The sequence below is a fragment of the Canis lupus genome, chromosome 14 (genome assembly GCF_048164855.1).
Source record: "Canis lupus baileyi chromosome 14, mCanLup2.hap1, whole genome shotgun sequence".
Classification (NCBI taxonomy): domain Eukaryota; kingdom Metazoa; phylum Chordata; class Mammalia; order Carnivora; family Canidae; genus Canis; species Canis lupus.
In genome coordinates, this window is record NC_132851.1 from 44,216,446 (window position 1) to 44,238,593 (window position 22,148).

Genomic DNA, 22,148 nt, shown 5'->3' on the forward strand with positions numbered 1-22,148 from the left:
TATGGGCAATGACATATCAATCTAAAGTAAATTTGAGAGATTATGCATGCCTCATTTTCAGCAATGAGTGTATGACTGATGTAGGTTTATCATTAAAAATGCTTACAATTATCCTCCCTCTAGTAATGAGACCATGAAGCACCTCTTATGAAGAGTTGAACCTGGTTTGACCATATGACCATATGCCTTGTCCAGGAGTGAGACAGAAGTAATGATGTGCCAATCTGAGCCTGCTCTTCAGGTGCTTGAACATTTCCACTCATTTTCCAGGAAACGTGGCACTGGCATATGAAAAAACCCAGCAGTCAGGGTGAAGGGGAGGAGATCACATGAAAGAAGGCTGAGGAGCTTCAGAACTGGGAACAAATCCCAAGAAGCCAAGCTATCTAGTTAATTCATAGCTATCTCTAAATGTTTTGGAGTGAGAACTCTGAATTTTAGTGGGTAGCTGGCCACTCAAAATAAAAGCCTACCTCTCCCAGCTTCTATTCCATTTATGGGTAACCATTTGGCCAAGTTGTAGCCAATAAAATATAAAAAAGAAATATTTATTTAAAATAATAATATAAAAAGGATATAAAGAGGAAAATTGCAAGAAAAAATCTTTGAAATCTAGTTTGTTTGGTTTTTTTTAAGATTTTATTTATTTATTTATGAGAGACACAGAGAGAGAGGCAGAGACACAGGCAGAGGGAGAAGCAGGCTCCATGCAGGGAGCCCGACGTGGGACTCAATCTTGGGTCTTCAGGATCACACCCTGGGCTGAAGGTGGTACTAAACCTCTGAGCCACCCAGGCTGCTCTGAAATCTATTTTAAACAGAGTTTAAGCCTTTTGTCGCTCAGTTGCTCTCTATTTCCCGGAATCTGATTTTGGGAGTACTTGCAAATCAATAATTAAAAGGCAAACAATGCAATGGAAAAATGAGCAAAGGCATTTAAAAGCAATGCATAGAAAATACAAATCAAGTGACTAATCTACACAAAAAAGATGTTTCACCTTACTAGATTCCAGGCACACAAGAAAGGCAACAATGTAACATTGCTTCACACCCATTAGACTAGTGATTTCTCTTTTTTAGGTCTGAGAATAACAAAGATTGTTAAGACTGAAGAACAAACAAATTTCTTGCATGCTTCTGAAGGAATTGTAAGACTACTTTGTTTACCAATTTGACAATTTCTAATGGTATCAAGAAGATTCCTTCCCTTCAGATCCCACAATTCCACTTCCAGTACTATGTTTATTAAATATCTTTGCACATCTGTTACTAAGATCTTATTTTCTAAATATGATTATCCAACCAAAGGACAGCATTCCCTGGAGAAGTGGTTGATTTCAGACCTGGACAGAGAATATACAAGATGGTCCTAGAGCAACTTGTGGTATCAGAAAGTAGGGAAGTAATTAAAACAAACAAACAAAAAAGAAGGGGCAAGCTTCAAAATAAAAACTAAAACATGGGTAATGATCTGAAAGAGCTCCAAATGGCCAAATCAGTAACAATTTAAACAGAAAAAAAAAAATGACATTAGATTAGAACTCAGGCAACAAAATAAATACCCAATATCCACGAGCCAATATTGATATAAATGAATCATTGAATAAAACGTGGGGAAGAAAGCTTGTCCTCTCTGAAGATTTTAATTAATAAATATAGAAGTGTTAGCCATAAATACAAGACTGGCAGTTATTTTTGCAAGCATAAAAATTGTTTATTTGAGAACAGCAGGTAATTTCAATTCAGGACAAGCAAACTACAGCAAAACCGTAGATAAGTCTGGCGAACAAAGGATAGGAATGTTCTTTTAAAGAGGAAAATGGGGAGAAGGGCTGTTATAAGCAAGTCCACTGGAGTTAACTGGGAATTTGAAGGTAGTGACTTCTCATTGGCTGAGTTGTGACTGTCTCTCATTGGACTGTTGGGAAGGAGAGAGAAAATCCTTTCTTCCTCCTGTTGGGGTGGTAAAGCAATAGGTAAAGTAGTATAGACTTGCAAGATATTCTGGTTCCTGTTGGGTCTGCAGTTGACCACCAGCGGTAGGGCATGCGAGAAACTCTGGGTAGCCTCTTGACTCCACTTTAAATGAACGTTCCTTTATTAATTTTCACAGAAGGAATAGAGGAAATAGAAAATCATCATTGGGAAACCACAGTAGTAATTGTTGAAAGTGACCCAGTGCTAAAATAGTGGGTGAGGATTTGAGGAGAAATAAGATGTTTACATAGTTTAAAAGTATCTCTCCCAAGAAATTTATTACCAGGGAAATACTGTCACTTTACAATTCAGAAACTTGGTAGGTACCACTTGGAACAAGTAAAATCAAGATAATAACACTATTAATAAGACACATTTTTTACTTCATGGACCTCCGGATATAAGACACTGTAAAATACAGAACTCTTCAGGGGCATCCTTGCCAAAAACACAGAATTTTAATCCAATTATGACTAAGCATTAGAACATCTCTAATTGTGGGGCGTTCTACTAGATTACTGGCCAGTGACTTAAAAAAGTTTTAAGGTCATGAAAAAAAGGAAAAAAAATGAGGAATTGTCACATATTTAAAAACTAAAGAGGCATCAAAACAAAATATAATAAGTGATGCTCAATAGAATCCTGGAAAAGAAAAAGGTTATTAGTGGAAAATATTATAAAAATTTCAAGAAATTCTGTAGTTTGTTATTATTGTGCTAATATTAATATCTTGGTTTCTATATTTGTACTGTGGCTAGGTAAGGTGTTAACATGGTAAGCTGAGTGAAAGGTATATAGAAATTTTTCTTACTATTAATGCCTATTTTCTGCAAGTCTAAAGTCATTTTAAATAAAAATATTAAAATTATTTTCACAATCAAACCATAACATAAATATGAGATTCTTCATTGAAGCAATTGATGCTACCGTAAACTCAAATAATTATCTATAAAAATGGTTATAGTTATATATTTATACAATAAAATATAGTAATTAAACCAAATGACTTTTGCTAGCTGTATTAATACCAATATGAATACATCTCTAAATCAGAGCTGAGTTCAAAGCTGACTTTTAAAATAGTTTTATGCTATTTAATTAAGGGTTGAAAATATGCAATAAATGCCATATAAATATATTGTTTATGGATGGATACACTCACAAAGTAATAGTGACTAACATACAGGGTAAATAAAACATAAACATGAACTTCCTCATAGTTTTTGCATCTGGAAAAAGAGAGAGAAGAATGGGATAATGAAAAGGACACAGAAGACTTCAACATTATCTTTGAATATTTATTTTTAAATAAAAAAGAAAACTGAAACAAGTGTGGCAAAATGTTAAGATTTTCTGTGAACCCTGTGAATGGTACACAGACATTGTTCCTCTTACTTTTCCATATAATATATGTATATATATATATATATATATATGAAAATGTCAAAGAAATAAAAGAAACATGGCAAAGTTAAGACGAAAGGGAAAGGAAGACATTTAGAAAAAAAATATATAGTATTCTCAAAGATAACAGCAATGAGTGCCTCTATTATTCTCAAGGCATAGGGAGTACAAAGGTAAAATATAAAAGCAACAAGAGTTAGTAACTTATATCTATAAAACGTTAGTATAAAATTACTCTAAGATTTCAAGTCTAACAGTTTGAGTGTGCTAACAGAGCATTATTGTATGACGGGTGCAAATGTGATTTTAGAGAGTTGAATACAGTAAGAAGGGTTATCTACAGACCAAAAAAAAAAAAAAAAAGAGAGAGAGAGAGAAAGAGAGGAAAAGAAAAAAGAAAAGAAAGAAAGGAAAAAAGAAAAGAAAAGAAAAGAAAAGAAAAGAAAAGAAAAGAAAAGAAAAAAGAAAAGGAGCAAAAAAGTAGGAGAGCAAAGGAATAGACATATGAGTAAGGAAAGAACCTATATCCAAAGTATCAGATCAGTGAACATTTTCATAAGAGGGAGAAAGAGCCCAAGATTTGAAATGAGACCAAAAGGATCATAAAGAAAGAACTAGAATTTTTTTTTTTTTTAAGTACTCTGTGTAGGGATGCCTGGGTGGCTCAGTCGTTTATGCAACCAACTCTTGATTTCGGCTGGGTCATGATGTCAGGGTCATGAAATCAAGCCCTGCTTCCAACTCCACACTCAGCTCAGAGTCTGCTTAAGATTCTCTCCCTCTACCCCTCCCCGCCCTGCTCACACACTCTCTCTTTCTCCCTCTTTAAAAAAAAAAAAAAGTACTCTGTGTATGGTTTACATACAAATGTTTGTTTCTTGCTTCTGAAAGTCCACTTAGTGCTAAGTCTTGAGGGGGTAAATCGTTGCTGAAAGAAATTAAGACCTAAATAAATTGAAAGACTCCTCATGTTCATAAATAGGAAGCCAGATAGGAACCCTCAATATTACTAAGATGACTATCCCCCCCGCCAAATTGATCTACATATTCAATGAAATTTCCCACAAACTCACAGCTGTGTTATTTACAGAAACTAAAAGCTAATCCTGAATTCCATCAAAAGTGATGATTCATGCTTCCATCTTAGAAAACCTACTAGAAAGTTCTAGTAATCAAGACAGTGTAGTACTGACGTGAGAACAGACATAAAGGCCAATGTACAGTTGACCCTTGCACAATGGGCAGAGCAAGAGGTTAGGGGCACCACTCCTATGCAGTCAAAAACCTGCATATAACTTTTGATTCCCCCAAAACTTAGCTCCTAATAGCCTGTTGTTGATCAGAAGCCTTAACAATAATAATCATTTAACACATATTTTGTATATTACATGTATTATATATTTTTATAATAAGGAAACTTAATATTATTAAGAAAGTCATAAGGAAGAGAAGCTCCTTAACTTTAGTTTTTCTTATTTATTTAAAATTTGACATCTAAGCTCAATAATTTTCTTATTGTTATTTTCAAATCAATTCAATAATGCTGTGTTTTAGGAAAATAAGATATCAAGGCCAATATTCCTATGATCTTCATTAAAATTCACTCTTACATTGTCATATTTAAAGGACCATACGGTGGCACCTGGATGTCTCAGTTCATTGAGCATCCGACTCTTGGTTTCAGCTCAGGTCATGATTTCATAGGTCAAGGGATCGAGCCCCACTTTGGGCTCCACACTCAGCAGGGAATCTGCTTGATATTCCCTCCTCCTGCCCCTACCCCCCAATAGTGCTCTCTCTCTCTCTCTCAAATAAATAAATCTTTAAAGAGTATTATAAGAGAGAAAATGGAAATAAAGTTTATAAATATAGTCAAGATCTAAAAACCATTTGCAAATAATACTTTTTTGCTTAAAATTACATATTACAGTGAGATACTTAGGAAGGATAAATATAAAAGGCATGCACTTTGATTAATACCAATGATAAAGGGTAGGAAATATAATACTGCATTAAAAACAATAAATTACTTAGCAATAAGTAAATGATAAATGTGAACATGAATATGAATAATGTCTTACTGTAATACTTAAGAGAAGATTTTAAAAATTAGAAATATGTCTCATCCTGATAGTAAACTTAGTGTTGAATTAATGCAGATTTTCTACAAAGTAATCAATAAATGTAGTGTAATTAAAGTAGAAATTCTAAAGGTCCATTTTAAGGGCCCCAAATGCAGTTGGTGTATTTTCTGTTTTAAGAAAGCACAAGAATGCAATCACGATGACAAGTACCAAACAAAGAAAACATACCAAATACACACTTTCTATTAGAAGCAGCAAATAGTAAAGTGTGTAAGTATTTAATGAGTTTCTCACACACTGTTTCTTTCCCTTTCTTCCCTGACTGTTTTATATAATCAGTTGCTTGGAAGTTTGTCGATCAGAAGTCCCTTAAGTAACTAAACATGTTGCTCTCTAAAGTTCTGAAAATCAAGTGCATTCCCTATATTAAAGTGGTAAAAACTTAATGACAAGAAGGTAGATATAAAGAAAACACAAATGCATTAAATAAATAAGAAATATTTCAGAATGCAGGTCTCATCTTTTTGTTGGCATGAGAATCTGAGTCATTTAAATCATGTCATCACTTCCGACTGCAAACTCTAATTCTTGTCTTCTTTATCACTAAGCTATATAAAGATCAGTCATGCCCTAGACTAAATGATAACATTTTCTTGAGATGATTGATGATAGATGATAGATAGATGATAGATAGATAGATGATAGATGATAAAAAGAAAGAAGAAAAGAAAGAGAAAGAAAGAAGAAAAAGAAAGAAAGAAAAAAAAGAAAGAAAGAAAGAAAGAAAGAAAGAAAGAAAGAAAGAAAAAGAAAGAAAGAAAAAGAAAGAGGAAAGATTTCATTCTGATAAATAGCACAGAACTTCTCATACATATCTAGAATTCTTTTTTTTTTTTTTTTTTTTTTTTTACTTTTTGGAACAAGTTTTTATTTCTTTGAAAGAAATGGGAATAACCTCTGGATTTTGACATCTAATTACATTTCAGACTATCCTTTGTCTGCAACATGTATGTTTCCCTTTCACTCACAGTGGTCACTCCTGTTTTTTTCTCAAATCTTTCTTTTTTTTTTTATATTAAATGATAAACTTTTATTTATTTATTTTTTAACTTATAAATGACGTATATCATGATTTTATTATTCATTCAGAGTTTGCCAGCTCATCAGCAGTATACCCAGATATATTCAGTCATAATTAAATTCAATTGTCTTTGGTGATTTACTGATTTTCAGTCATATAAAAATTATAGCTTGACATATATTCTTGATTTTGTCATTTTGAAGGTGTATTTGTCAAGGCAGGAAGATGAATATATGTTATTTAATAGTACACTGGCTTGAATTACAACTTTTAAATAGATAAACATATGGTAGCTGGGTCTCCTTTTGTACTCATGTCCTGGGCTCTGCAGAGTAGCCGAGCTCTTTTTCTTTTTCTTTTTTTTTTATTGGTGTTCAATTTACCAACATACAGAATAACCCCCAGTGCCCATCACCCATTCACTCCCACCCCCCTCCCTCCTCCCCTTCTACCACCCCTAGTTCGTTTCCCAGAGTTAGCAGTCTTTACGTTATGTCTCCCTTTCTGATATTTCCCACACATTTCTTCTCCCTTCCCTTATATTCCCTTTCACTATTATTTATATTCCCCACATGAATGAGAACATATAATGTTTGTCCTTCTCCGACTGACTTACTTCACTCAGCATAATACCCTCCAGTTCCATCCACGTTCAAGCAAACGGTGGGTATTTGTCATTTCTAATAGCTGAGGAATATTCCATTGTATACATAAACCACATCTTCTTTATCCACTCATCTTTCGATAGACACCGAGGCTCCTTCCACAGTTTGGCTATCGTGGCCATTGCTGCTAGAAACATCTGGGTGCAGGTGTCCCGGCGTTTCATTGCATCTGTATCTTTGGGGTAAATCCCCAACAGTGCACTTGCTGGGTCCTAGGGCAGGTCTATTTTTAACTCTTTGAGGAACCTCCACACAGTTTTCCAGAGTGGCTGCACCAGTTCACATTCCCACCAACAGTGTAAGAGGGTTCCCTTTTCTCCACATCCTCTCCAACATTTGTTGTTTCCTGCCTTGTTAATTTGCCCCATTCTCACTGGTGTGAGGTGGGATCTCATTGTGGTTTTGATTTGTATTTCCCTGATGGCAAGTGATGCAGAGCATTTTCTCATGTGCATATTGGCCATGTCTATGTCTTCCTCTGTGAGATTTCTGTTCATGTCTTTTGCCCATTTCATGATTGGATTGTTTGTTTCTTTGGTGTTGAGTTTCATAAGTTCTTTTTAGATCTTGGAAACTAGCCCTTTATCTGATATGTCATTTGCAAATATCTTCTCCCATTCTGTAGGTTGTCTTGTAGTTTTGTTGACTGTATCCTTTGCTGTGCAAAAGCTTCTTATCTTGATGAAGTCCCAATAGTTCATTTTTGCTTTTGTTTCTTTTGCCTTCATGGATGTATCTTGCAAGAAGTTACTGTGGCCGAGTTCAAAAAGGGTGTTGCCTGTGTTTTTCTCTAGGATTTTGATGGAATCTTGTCTCATATTTAGATCTTTCATCCATTTTGAGCAGAACTCAACGAAATCGAGACCAGAAGAACTGTGGAACAGATCAACAGAACCAGGAGTTGGTTCTTTTAAAGAATTAATAAGATAGATAAACCATTAGCCAGCCTTATTAAAAAGAAGAGAGAGAAGACCCAAATTAATAAAATCATGAATGAGAAAGGAGAGATCACTACCAACACCAAGGAAATACAAACGATTTTAAAAACATATTATGAACAGCTATACGCCAATAAATTAGGCAATCTAGAAGAAATGGACGCATTCCTGGAAAGCCACAAACTACCAAAACTGGAACAGGAAGAAATAGAAAACCTGAACAGGCCAATAATTGGAGGAAATTGAAGCAGTCATCAAAAACCTCCCAAGACACAAGAGTCCAGGGCCAGATGGCTTCCCAGGGGAGTTTTATCAAACGTTTAAAGAAGAAACCATACCTATTCTCCTAAAGCTGTTTGGAAAGATAGAATGAGATGGAGTACTTCCAAATTCGTTCTATGAGGCCAGCATCACCTTAATTCCAAAACCAGACAAAGACCCCACCAAAAAGGAGAATTACACACCAATATCCCTGATGAACATGGATGCAAAAATTCTCAACAAGATACTGGCCAATAGGATCCACTAGTACATTAAGAAAATTATTCACCACGACCAGGTAGGATTTATCCCCGGGACACAAGGCTGGCTCAACACCCGTAAAACAATCAATGTGATTCATCATATCAGCAAGAGAAAAACCAAGAACCATATGATCCTCTCATTAGATGCAGAGAAAGCATTTGACAAAATACAGCATCCATTTCTGATCAAAACTCTTCAGAGTGTAGGGATAGAGGGAACATTCCTCAACATCTTAAAAGCCATCTACGAAAAGCCCACAGCAAATATCATTCTCAATGGGGAAGCACTGGGAGCCTTTCCCCTAAAATCAGGAACAAGACAGGGATGTCCACTCTCACCACTGCTATTCAACATAGTACTGGAAGTCCTAGCCTCAGCAATCAGACAACAAAAATACATTAAAGGCATTCAAATTGGCAAAGAAGAAGTCAAACTCTCCCTCTTCACCGATGACATGATACTCTACATAGAAAACCCAAAAGTCTCCATACATACTCATACAGCAATTCGGTAGCGTGGCAGGATACAAAATCAATGTCCAGAAATCAGTGGCATTTCTATACACTATCAATGAGACTGAAGAAAGAGAAATTAAGGGGTCAATCCCATTTACAATTGCACCCAAAAGCACAAGATACCTAGGAATAAACCTAACCAAAGATGTAAAGGATCTATACCCTCAAAACTATAGAACACTTCTGAAAGAAATTGAGGAAGACACAAAGAGATGGAAAAATATTCCATGCTCATGGATTGGCAGAATTAATATTGTGAAAATGTCAATGTTACCCAGCGCAATATACACGTTTAATGCAATCCCTATCAAAATACCATGGACTTTCTTCAGAGAGTTAGAACAAATTATTTTAAGATTTGTGTGGAATCAGAAAAGACCCCGAATAACCAGGGGAATTTTAAAAATGAAAACCATATCTGGGGGCATCACAATGCCAGATTTCAGGTTGTACTACAAAGCTGTGGTCATCAAGACAGTGTGGTCCTGGCACAAAAACAGACACATAGATCATAGGAACAGAATAGAGAACCCAGAAGTGGACCCTGAACTTTATGGTCAACTAATATTCGATAAAGGAGGAAAGACGATCCACTGGAAGAAAGACAGTCTCTTCAATAAATGGTGCTGGGAAAATTGGACATCCACATGCAGAAGAATGAAACTAGACCACTCTCTTTCACCATACACGAAGATAAACGTATCTAGAATTCTAAAAGAGTTTTGCAATTATGATAATTGGAGCCTGGCTAGTGCAGTGATATTGAAGATTAAGGGTCCTGAAGAACATTTTGTTCCACTTAATCTCTAATTTAATAGTATACTCAATTATATAAATTGCACACTTTAAATCAATTAAATCTAAGTAATTTTATTGAATACGGTGCAAATCAATAGTTGTCAAGTATGTGAGTTTTAACTGACAGAAATTACATTTAAAATAACATAAGGTAAGACCCCAACAGTTCCTGCTTTTTGTCCTCAATTGTGTTTATATATCGGGATCTATCTGACTATATAGTCTATATCAGCATATATCAGACTACATCAGAATAACATAAGAGCAAACTTCTAGAAAACTCCCTATTTTAGCCATCAGAATAAGATTATTCACACTTAAAGCAGTGCAGATGTAGAGGTTTATAATAATACCTCATCAGTGTAAAAGCTACTTCCTTGGGAAGCTCATAGAGATAAATCTGACATAAAAATTAGACGAAACGAGCGTAGAGATAGTCCTAAAACATAATTTCCTTAGATTTCATTTGACTTTGGATTAGTAATCAAATTTGCCAGGAATTCCAAAATTTGAAAGAAAGGGATAGAAGGAATAGAAGGTTATATATATATATATATATACTGTATATATAGAGAGAATGCTATTCAATGCCTGTGAAACTCTTAAAATTGAATTTTAACTTTGAACCTAACTGTATGCAAACGTGAGGGTTTTTATATAAATATGCTGATAGTGTTAAAGCTTCCGTCGCCCTAACATGACTAACAAGGACCAGTTTGTCTCCTGCCAGGCACTCTCCCCAAATATTTTGTTGATTACTTGTCATTTTTTAATAGAAGGAGAAATATTTCATTTTTACCTTTTCTTTCCTGGTAGAAGGGTGGAGCTTATTTATCGCTTCTTCTTGTGATTTCTATTTAGAGCTGAGCATGAAAACTATAAAGCTGTAACATTCTTTATTTAATCCTGTTCCTTTTTTCTCTGTATTAAGTATGGCAACTCTGCTTCTTGAATCCAAATGTCTGTTTCGTATTTTTCTCTTTGATTTCTGGTCTAGATATAGGTTTCCCTAACACACTTGTGCAGGTTCTAACTTGTAATCTTCCTTCCTAGTGAGAGAAATGAAGTCAATCATCTCTTGAATTGCCAAAGCATCTATTATTTTAAGCAAAGCAAACCATTTTCACCACCTTGAGTAGGATAATTCCATTTGTAAGCCATTCTTCTGTGTCATCACACACATTTTCGGACCCCGCTGTGAGTGAATTGAATTTCTATTTAATTTCTCATGTCTTTTGTGGTTTTCCTGAGACCCTAGCCTCACAAATTTCCCTTCTATCACAGGGTATCAATTATTTTCCCACTAAAATAATAATAATAATTTCTTTAGTTATTTTCACAATCTTGCTGTGTCAAAAATATCCAAAATTTATGTAACCACTTATTATATAGTCAGGGCATTGAAAGGAACTTTCACAATTGCTTTCTTAATTCGTATTGCAGCTAAAAGCAACAGCATCTCTCGGTATTACTTGTGGTTTGACTTATGCCTTGCTTGTTACCTTCTACTAGATCTCTCTTGCTCGAGTCATCCCCTCTGACCCATGGCAATTAAAATATTAATCTCTCCTTGCTCTCTGGATTTCATACTTTAAAGCAGGGGTCAAAACGTTTTTCCACAAAGGGTCAGATAATAAACATGTTAGACTTAGACAATGTGATCTCTGTCACAATTACTCAACTCTGCTGTTGTAGCATGCCCATAGCCATAGACATAATTAAACCAACGAATATGGCCATAATCCAAGAAAACTACAAGGACCAGAGGGCCTGATCTGGGCCATGTACTGTAGTTTCTTGTTTTAAAACATTTAAATATAATGTGGCATCTAAGACTTCAACCCTTCTGTGTTATTTTAGGGATGTGCTCAGCTTTGAGCAAAGAACTATGCACACCATCTCTCAAAAATGGTCTTTACATCTCTCGAAAGGCCTAAATTTACTAAAAGTTTTTCCTCGCACAGGATGAAGTCCAGAGGAAACTGATCAATTAGTACTAAACTGGCTCAAAATTTCATTGTGTATGCAAATTTCCTGTTCCACTTTGTAGTCATTAGCATTGGCACTCTGCCTTCATAATCACAAGATGGATCCTTATTGCTCAAGGCATCATGTCTGTTTTCTCTTCAGGAAGAAGGTGGAAAGGCCAAAGGCATAAGAAAATAATCTTATCTAGCTCAAGCTGGGCACTTTTTAAAGAGCTTTTCTGGTTTTTTTTTTTTTTTTTTTTCCTTTTCTCTTTTTTCTTTTTTTTTAAGAAATGACTTTTTAAATATTTTATTTATTTTTTTGAAAGAGAGAGAGCATGCACAAGCAGCAGGTAAGGACAGAGGGAGATGGAGAGGAAAAAGCAGATTCCCCACTAAGCAAGGAGCCCCAAAGCTGAGCTCTATCCCAGGACCCTGAGATCATGACCTGAGAAGGTGCAGACGTTTAACCAACTGAGCCACCCAGGCTCACACACCCCCACAAAGTGCTTTTCTACTAACAATTTCTTTTTACATCTCATAGGCAAGAACCGAAATCACACAACACTTCTAATTGCAAAAAATAATAAAATAAATAATAAAGGAAAAAAGAAAAATGCAGCTTATTTCTTTTTATTAAATTAACTATAACTTGAACCTTTATTTCTTACAATAAAATGAAGAAAATTACATTAGATAAGCAGCTAGCAGTGAGTACCACCCTTCTCCCAAGGGACGTAACTCTTCTCCGAGTAAAACAGCTTACCGTCTTTTGTATTTCTTTCCCGTTTCTACCTTTTCTAATAACACTTGATCTTTAAACTTTTTCTTAAACTAACCTCATTTCCAGAGAGTCTCCGGGTATATCCAGTATTTACAGAGAGCATTTTGCAGTATCAGCTTTTTACATTACTTCGTATCATTTGAATTTATAACACTTCTTGATGTCTTTATTTTCTTCACTCAGTAACAAAGATGAAATATTCCTCTTATTTGTGCGAGGTCTTCTTTGGTTTTCATTCACTTACTGATAAAATAATCTACTTATTTTTAGTGGTCTACATTCTGGGTCACTGAAATCAGCAGATATATGCAGGGTCTATGTGAAGAGGAGTCCAGAGCCTGTTGATGTTGTATACAGGGCAAAGAGGATGTATCAGACTTTTCCTTTTCTTCCTTGACTATAGATCACACTTGATAAAGAGAAACAGAATTTGGGATAGCCAGTATGAATCCGTCTACTCATATTAAGGACTATTTATCTGAAAGCCCTAAAACTTTGAAATTTTGGTTTGTAACCCTGGTAGAAACTATCTGGGGAGGACTTAATTTTACCTTACACTATTGGATAAGAAATTGAATAAGGTTAAGGAGGGTCTAGCTAGTAGTGGAATGTTTTTTATTTGCTAACCCTAAAATTCCCATACACAAAAACTCTACACGTTTTAAGAGACACTTTACTTAGAAAGTAAACTACTATTTTTGAAAATTAAGTCCGAGCTCAGCATTTATTGTTATGGGTGCTACTATCATCTCAAAATACTAGAATCTGTGCTTTAAAGAAGAGACTTTGGGTTTATGCTTATTTTCTTGTCCAATAACTGATAATGAGTCATGTAACTGCTATGAATAGAGAAATTGATTCAGAGCACTTCTGGTATGCAGTTATTAGCAAGAAACCATCATTTCCTCTTTTGGGAAATTACCCAAAATCACTTAGAATAAGAAATAATTATGAAAAGATCACGTTAATGAAACTGGATGATAGATAAAACCCAAATGGTAAAATAATTGGAATTGCTGCCACTACTTTCAAAAACAGTGGTAATGAAGCAGGGAAGAGCAAGGGCTTACAGTGGGTACTACACACCTAGAGATTCCAGAAAAAGCTATTGCAGTGTATTTCTAGGAAGCAAAGGACACATCTTCAGATTTAAAAAAAAAAAAAAAAAAAGCCTAAATTCTTTTTTATGAACTACCAGGGTGATCATCAATATCTTCCATAAACCCAGCTAGGTTTTTTGAGAATCAGAATGAATATGAATAAATGAGTAATCTGACATTAAAGCCACTTTTGTAGTTTGGTTCTGGTGTAGGTATACACATACACATCAAAGGAACAGAATAGAGAGTCCAAATGTAAATGGAATTTTTGACTAATACAAAGTCCCTTTTCATATAGGTGAGATTATTATGGTTCATAAGAGAAATTTTTTTAGGTAAACAAAGTAACTTTTTTCAGGGAAAAGAGTAAATGTGCATTCTCACCTCATACTAAGCACCAAGATAATTCTGATGGATCAAATTTAATTGTGAAATCTAACATCATAACAATATTTGAAGAGGCCATAGGCTATTTGGGGAAGAAAAGCAGAAAGAAACTGTGACACAAAAAAATGAAACAAAAGTCAGAAATCATAGAAGAAAGACTGATAAATTTGACTAAATAAAAAATATATATATAAAATATTGCCAAACCCATCATACACAAAGTAAAAAGACAAATGATAAACTGGGAAAATATTGCAATTTATATCATCAGTAAAGAAATAATACGGACACTGAGGGGGCACTTGAGGGGATGAGCACTGGGTGTTATTCTGTATGTTGGTAAATTGAACACCAATAAAAAATAAATTTATTTAAGAAAAAGAAATAATATCTTTAATATATAAAATGTTTCTACAAATTAATTATACAAATACCCTAAAGAGAATTGACAAAGACAGTTCAGTTTAGAGGGAGTTGAAATGACTCTTAAATAATTGAAAAGAAGCTCAACCTTAATTTTAATAGAAAAAAATGCAACTTAAAACTATGATAACTGATCCTTTTCCTAAATTTCCAGATTTTTTATTTTTATTTTTATTTTTATTTTTATTTTTATTTTTATTTTTTAAGTAATACTGGGGCAGCCTCGGTGACTTAGCAGTTTAGCGCCACCTTCAGCTCAGGGCGTGATCCCAGATCCTAGGATAGAGTCCCACATCCGGCTCCCCACAGGGACCCTGCTTCTCCCTCTGCCTGTGTCTCTGCCTCTCTCTGTGTGTCTCATGAATAAATACAATCTTAAAAAAGAAAGTAATACTGTTTTCAAGAGTGTGAAGAAACAGGTGTAACTATTAATAATTAAGAGAGTAAATTGGTATAATTTCCATGATAAGAAATCTGGTAGGATCTATCAAACTTATAAATGCAAATTTCTTTTACCTGGCCATTCCATCCCTAAAAATTAGAAATATATTTACACCTGTGGAATTATGTTAATAACTATGTTTTTTAGAAATAACCTTAAATCATAATCTGAATCTATGGGACTAGTTAAATAAATCATATACCACCATACCAAGTACTATTTAAAAAGTTAAGAAACTCTTTGTGAGTTGGTAAAGAACCAATTTGTGTGTCAATGTAAGTAAAAACAACAACAAGACACAGTGCAGAAGAGTGTCATAATAAGCCATAATTTTTTAGAAACAAAGGTAGAAAAATTATGCATGTGTTTGTGTATTTGCTTAAATTTGCATAAAATATATCTGATAGTCAAAACAAAACAGTAATAGCATAATGGCACGATTTGTATCAAGGAAGAAGAATTGAATAATGGAACAAGGGTGGGAGTGGCTGGGATTTTAATGCTAATTCCTTTGTACCTTCTGAACTGTGACCCAAGTAAACTTATCATCTCTTTAAAAATATATAAATAAAATATTTTTTAAAAGTTTAGAAAAATGTTTCAGGTAGATAACAAGAAGCTATCTGAGCTATTTAAGATTGTCTAACCATGTGTTGGCCTATGCTTCCAAGTCTGTTTAGTTGGACATGGAAGAGGCCTCTGAGCTTCTGCCCATTTTGTAATTAGACCATGATGAGGGGTGTGGCAATGGACAGTGAGGACTCTAGACCTTTTAATCTTAGATGAGGCAAGAAACAGCATGCATGTTCTTCGAAGTTTTAGGCACTGAAAAGAGCTTATTCAGAAGGTCCAGGTTTTCATTCAATATCCACACAGAAGAGGGCTAGAAGTCTGATTTTTATGAGCACTGAATTTTAATACACAATAACTCAACAGACAAGTAGAAATGAATGTCATTTTCTGACAACTAAGATTTATTTTGAGTCCTAGAGCAAGTAAAGTGATAAGGTTAGAGGAAAAAATGTTCCTTTCAATATTCATCAAAAGAGGGAGAGGGAACCAAAAAAAACCTTTCTTCATAGACCAAATCTAGCAACTGGATGTAGAAACAGAAATAGAAATGTTCTTCATCTCCCTACCCAATAACATTTAATTTTGCTAAGGAGATGATTGAGGAAGTCTGAATATTCTTCTTGGTAGCTAACCTAGGACTTACTGCCTAGATACCTGTTGGATTCTTTTTTATTCTTAAATTTCAAATACTATCCTAGGAGATTTATTATAGTTAATCTTGGCTGTAATCTGGGAAGTAGAATGGGCTCTTCTATCTTCAAAATCATGTCTTTAACCAGCTCTAATAAGTGTTATTCTATCAAAGTCTGTTTTCTCTCTATGGGACTCTTTCTCAGGTAAACCATAGTATCACCAAATTAGAATTCTGTTGTCCTTTTTTCTCCAATCCTTCAACTATTTCTACCTCTTTGATAGTTTCCTTGTTTCATGGAATTTTCTTGAATATCACTCAATGTATCCATCATGGGTGATGTTTCTTATACTTCTGACTCCCTCTGCTAGAGCCTTCATCTATTCCGCTGCAGAGTCTGAGGTGTTCATGCCCTAGGATTGCTACCTGCCCTCTCCTGGTTTATATGCAAATTAGAGGCTAAAGACAGAAATCCCAGAAAATTCTGACCTCTTCTAATTGTTTACCAAATCAATTGCTTACTTAATCTACCTAATTACTGCTAAGATGTCATTAGTTTTCCTTGTTTTTGTCTCCCAGTTTGCTCTGTGATTTTCACCCAAGCCTCTGGCTCACAGTTACCACTTCATTACTGATCTCTAGCAATAGGTTTGCCAATTTAATTTCCGAACTAAACCTCTTACTCCTGTTACTGACTTGCGTCTCTATGATCCTGACTTCTTTCCTAGGTATTAACTATTGTCCCACTAAAACAGACACTTGTATTAGTTTTCCATTGGTGCATAACAAATTACCACAAATTTAGCAGCTTAAAACAGCATGTATGTATTATCTTGGTTCTATGGGTCAAAATGTGAACATGGACTACCTGGATCCTCTGTTCACGGTCTCACAAACTGCAATAATAAAATTATCTGGGATGAAGAGTCCTCATTCAAATTCATGTGGTTGTGGACAGAATTAATTTTCTTGCAACTATAGAACTCATATTGTCTTGTTGCTTCTAGACCAGCAGGAGGGGCCAGTCTCTCTTTAAAATTGCTGACCTGATTAGGTGAATTTATCCAGGATAATCTCCCTTTTGGTTAACTGAAAATCAACGTAAGACTAGGATCTTAATTTCTTCAAAATTTCTTTACATTTGCCACATAATATAATCATGGGATTGATACCCCTTTATATTCACAGATCCAACCCACATGCAAGGGGCACTTATTATACAAGGCTATGGATGCTTGGGGATCATTTTAAGATTGATCTATAAACTTAATGCAATCTCAGTAAAAATCCCAGATCTTTATTGAATTTAAGAAGTTTTTTGTTTTGTTTTTAAATAAGGAAATGCAAAGGAGCTATAATGACCAATATAAATTAATGTGGTATTTTTTAAATTGGTTTGTTGGCAAAGAAATTATTGGAATAGGATAAATTATTGAAATAGAAATATAATCACACATATATTGTTAATTAATTTGGACAAAAATGTCATAGCAATGTATAGAAAAGGAAAAGTATTCTCAGCAAATGACATAGAACAAATTGAAAAAAATAAATTTTGAAGACTACCTCACCCTATACACAAAAATGCTAATTTACGATGGGCCATAGATCTAAATTTGAAAGTTCAAATATAAGGAAGACTGCTATAAGAAAATTTGAGCAAATATATTTAATGCTTTGTGGTAAGCAAGATTTCTTAGAAAATAAATAAAAGGAAAAAAAACACTTGAATTTCATAGAGTTAAAAACTTATGCTCATCAAAATACACTGTTAAAGATATGAAAATTCAAGGCACAGACTGGGAGAAATAATGTAAATACAGGTATCTTACCAAGAACTTGCATTTTTATATTTCCATAGAATATACAAAAATCTCTTACAAGTAAATAAGGCAACCCAATAAATTATAGAGAAGGCAGTCTCTTTACAAAAGAAGGTATACCTAAAGGCTAAGTTCCTAGGACAATGATCAACATTATCAATCATCTTAGCATTATAAACTTAAAAATGTGATGAGATGGCATTTCAAAGCCATTTGATCAGCAGCAATTAAAAGTAACAGCAACAACAAAAGTTAGCAAAGATGATGAGCAGCTGGTGGGAGTACAAGTGGCAAAATCTTCTTTGGAAATTATTTTGATGATCCATTTATTATGAATTTATTTCGTACCCTACAGTCCAGCAATTCCACTACTAGATATTTACACAAGAGAAGTAGAAATGCATGTTTATAAAAATAAGCGTAAGGGCACCTAGGTGGCTCAGTCAGTTGAACGTCCAACTCTTGATTTCAGATCAAGTCGTGATCTCATGAGTTGTGGGATCGGGCCCTGCATCAGGCTCTCATTCAGCAGGAGTCTTCTATAAACCTTCTTAAAAAATAAGTGTATAAGAATATTTATAGTATCTTTCTTTATAATAGCTATATATAATTTGGGTTGGAAACAGCCCAAATGAAGATCAACAGGTAAATAAATAATAGATTATGGCATATTTCTAAAATATTACACTCTTCAGAAATTAAAAGAATATATAAATATATAATGATACATACAACAGTATGGATTGATCTAAAAACATCATTTTGAGAAAAAACAAGCCAGACACTTATGCAAAAATCCATTATGTGATTTCATTGACCTTGAGTTTAAGAACAAGTAAAACTAAGTTATGGTAATAGAAGTAAGGACAGTGTTTGTCTTTTGGAGCAGGAATTCACCGGGAGTGGGTATGGGGAAGCTCTTTGAGGTGATGCTTATATTCTGTATCGTCTTGGAGTATTAATTATACTTAGATACGCAAATACATATGTTTGTCAAATATTAAATACCCGTTGCTCTTCATCATATCTATTTGTATCTCAGGGAGACAGAGAGAGAGACAGATTCAGAAACAGGGCAAGAGAACCAAAGACAAAGGCAGAGAGGGAGAAGGAGCTTCTGGCTCTCACAGCTGCTGTGTGGGTCTGTGGCCTCCGGACCCGGAGCACCATCCCACCACCGTGAAAGGAGAAAGGTCACATCCTAGGGAGGGCTACAAAAATAAATACCCAAATAAATGAAAGCAATATGAACCTTTGGTTAAGTGAGTGACAAAATGTCCACAGTCTTGGAACTGAAGAATCTGTACTCTTGTATGGTGTGAGGTAATGAATCCCTCTGTTGCATGAGCTGTTTTGAGTTGGCTTTTCATCTCTGAAACCTGAAATTATTCTGGTACGACTTAAAGAAATGACAGAGTATGTATCATATGCTATTTATAACATATGCATGTATTTTAAATATCATATACCATATATAAATAAATAAATATGGGGCTTCCAAGAATATATCTATTCGATGCTGCCTTAAACGTAAAATAAGCCACATAGAAAATAAAGACGTGCAGGGTTTTAGTTTTCTTTTATGGACCAGAATTCAGTATGATTTAAGATTTAAGAGCCATGGATTTTCTTTTTGCCTTTATATCAAAAATGCAACTACTGAACAAACAGAATAATTCTGATGTCTATGGCTGGTTATAAAGAATATGTGGATAACTGTGTCATCTAAATTAATACCTCTGAACCATCTTTCTGATGTAGGATATTTAGGGAACTAGAAGCTCAAAGTGGGACATTATAAAAACTCTCCAAAATGAATGCTTTATATAGATATAGAGCATACTGGACATTGCCTCCTGATACCTTTGACATGATTTGTAAAGCTAGGGTATTATGAAGAAGGCACCATCTGTTTTCTCTTCTCAGTTTCTAAGCATATTTGAAATAATATTTGGAGACAAAATATACTCTCTGGAAGGAAGGAAGGAAGGAAGGAAGGAAGGAAGGAAGGAAGGGAAAGAAGAAAAGAAAAAAGAAGAAAGAAAGAAAGAAAGAAAAGAAAGAAAGAAAAGAAAGAAAAAGAAAGAAAGAGAAAGAAAGAAAAGAGAGAGAGAGAAAGAAGAAAGAAGAAAGAAAGAAAGAAAGAAAGAAAGAAAGAGAAAGAAAGAAAGAAAGAAAGAAAGAAAGAAAGAAAGAAGAAAGAAAGAAAGAAAGAAAGAAAGAAAGAAAGAAAGAAAGAAAGAAAGAAAGAAAAAGAAAGTAAGTGGGGGGAGAGAGGGAGGGAAGGAGGGAGGAAGTAAGGAAGGAAGAAAACAAGGAAGGGAGGGAGGAAGGAAGGAGGAAAAAGCACAATGCCTTTAGACAAAGTATAAGAGAAAATCTTTCACAGTAGTGCAAAGAACAAAGGATTTGCGATGAGGATATTGAGGCTTGCTTCTCTTCCATTCAGGTGGGGAGAAAATGGTGAGACAGCCGAAGGGTCCTGAACTATGACAAATCTAAATGTAGGTAGAATTTCAAAATACCTTGATTCAAAATATTGTGACTTTTTCATATAAGCAAAAATGATTAAATGAGTTAAGTCAAGAGGAATCAGAGGGTTCAGTGAAGCAAACGGGCCCATCATTATTCTAAAATGCATAAAGCATATATTGTGTTTTATATGAATATCATCATTTCTTAGGATTTTATCTGTAGTAATTTTAGGATAGGAATATGGAGCAGAATATAAAAAGAATATGTTCAAGTCCATAGTTATGGGCAAAAAGTTAAGGAGTTATTTTTACCCTTCCTAATTCCGTGCCTATCCTGACTGCCAGGCATGTTTTCTCCTTACAGATTTTGCATTGGATGGTGCCACTTATCACCAATAAAATTACAACCCCACTTCCCAACCAGACCAATTACCCTCCATACACTGCTTTACTCCATTTTTTTCTTTAATCTTGTTATCTTCTAACATTCTACATAATTTACAATTATCTGTTTCTCACTTATTGTGCATTTCTTATACTAAAATTTAAATTTTAGAAGGACAGAGAATTTTCTTTTTTGTCCCTTGAAATATCCCAAACATCCTGAACAGTACCTGCTCATAGTGCCCATCAATAAATACTTACTGAGTGTTGAATAAATGAACAAGTATATTCAAGCAGATATTTTACTAAAAAATATTTCTATATTTTGCATGTATGAATAAATGACAATATATCTAGAGGAAAGGTAGTAATGATGAATTATGTTAACATAAACATTAAGAAGTAAGAGATTGTGTGCAAAATTAGGATATTGTAATATGACGTGCTGCACCTTCTGGTTTGCATGTTTGTATGTACATGCAATAGTATATCTTTAAGAAACATGGGTGTTCACCTTGCCTTTGGGAAATAAAAGCAAAAAGGAACTATTGGGACTTCCTCAAGATAAAAACCTTCACAGCAAAGAAAACAGTCAACAAAACTAAAAGACAACCTACAGAATGGGAGAAGAGATTTGCAAATGACCTATCAGATAAAGGACTAGTATCTAAGATCTATAAAGAACTTATCAAACTCAACACTCAAAACCAAATAATCCAGTCATGAAATGGACAGAAGACATGAACAGACATTTCTCCAAAGAAGACCTACACATGGCCAACAGACACATGAAAAAATGTTCCATATCACTTGGCATCAGGGAAATACAAATCAAGACCATAATGAGATACCACCTCACACCTGTCAAAATAACTAAAATTAACAAGACAAGAAACAACAAATGTTGTCAAGGATGTAGAGAAAGGGGAACCTTCTGTTGGTGGGAATGTGAACTGGTGCAGCCACTCTGGAGAACAGTATGGAGGTTTCTCAAAAAGTTAAAAATAGAGCTACCCCATGACCCAGCAATTACACTACTGGATACTTACCCCAAAGTTACAAATGCAGTGATCTGAAGGGGCACCTGCACCCAATGTTTACAGCAGCAAATGTCCACAATAGCCAAACTATGGAAAAAATCCAGATGTCCATCAACAGATGATGGATAAAGAT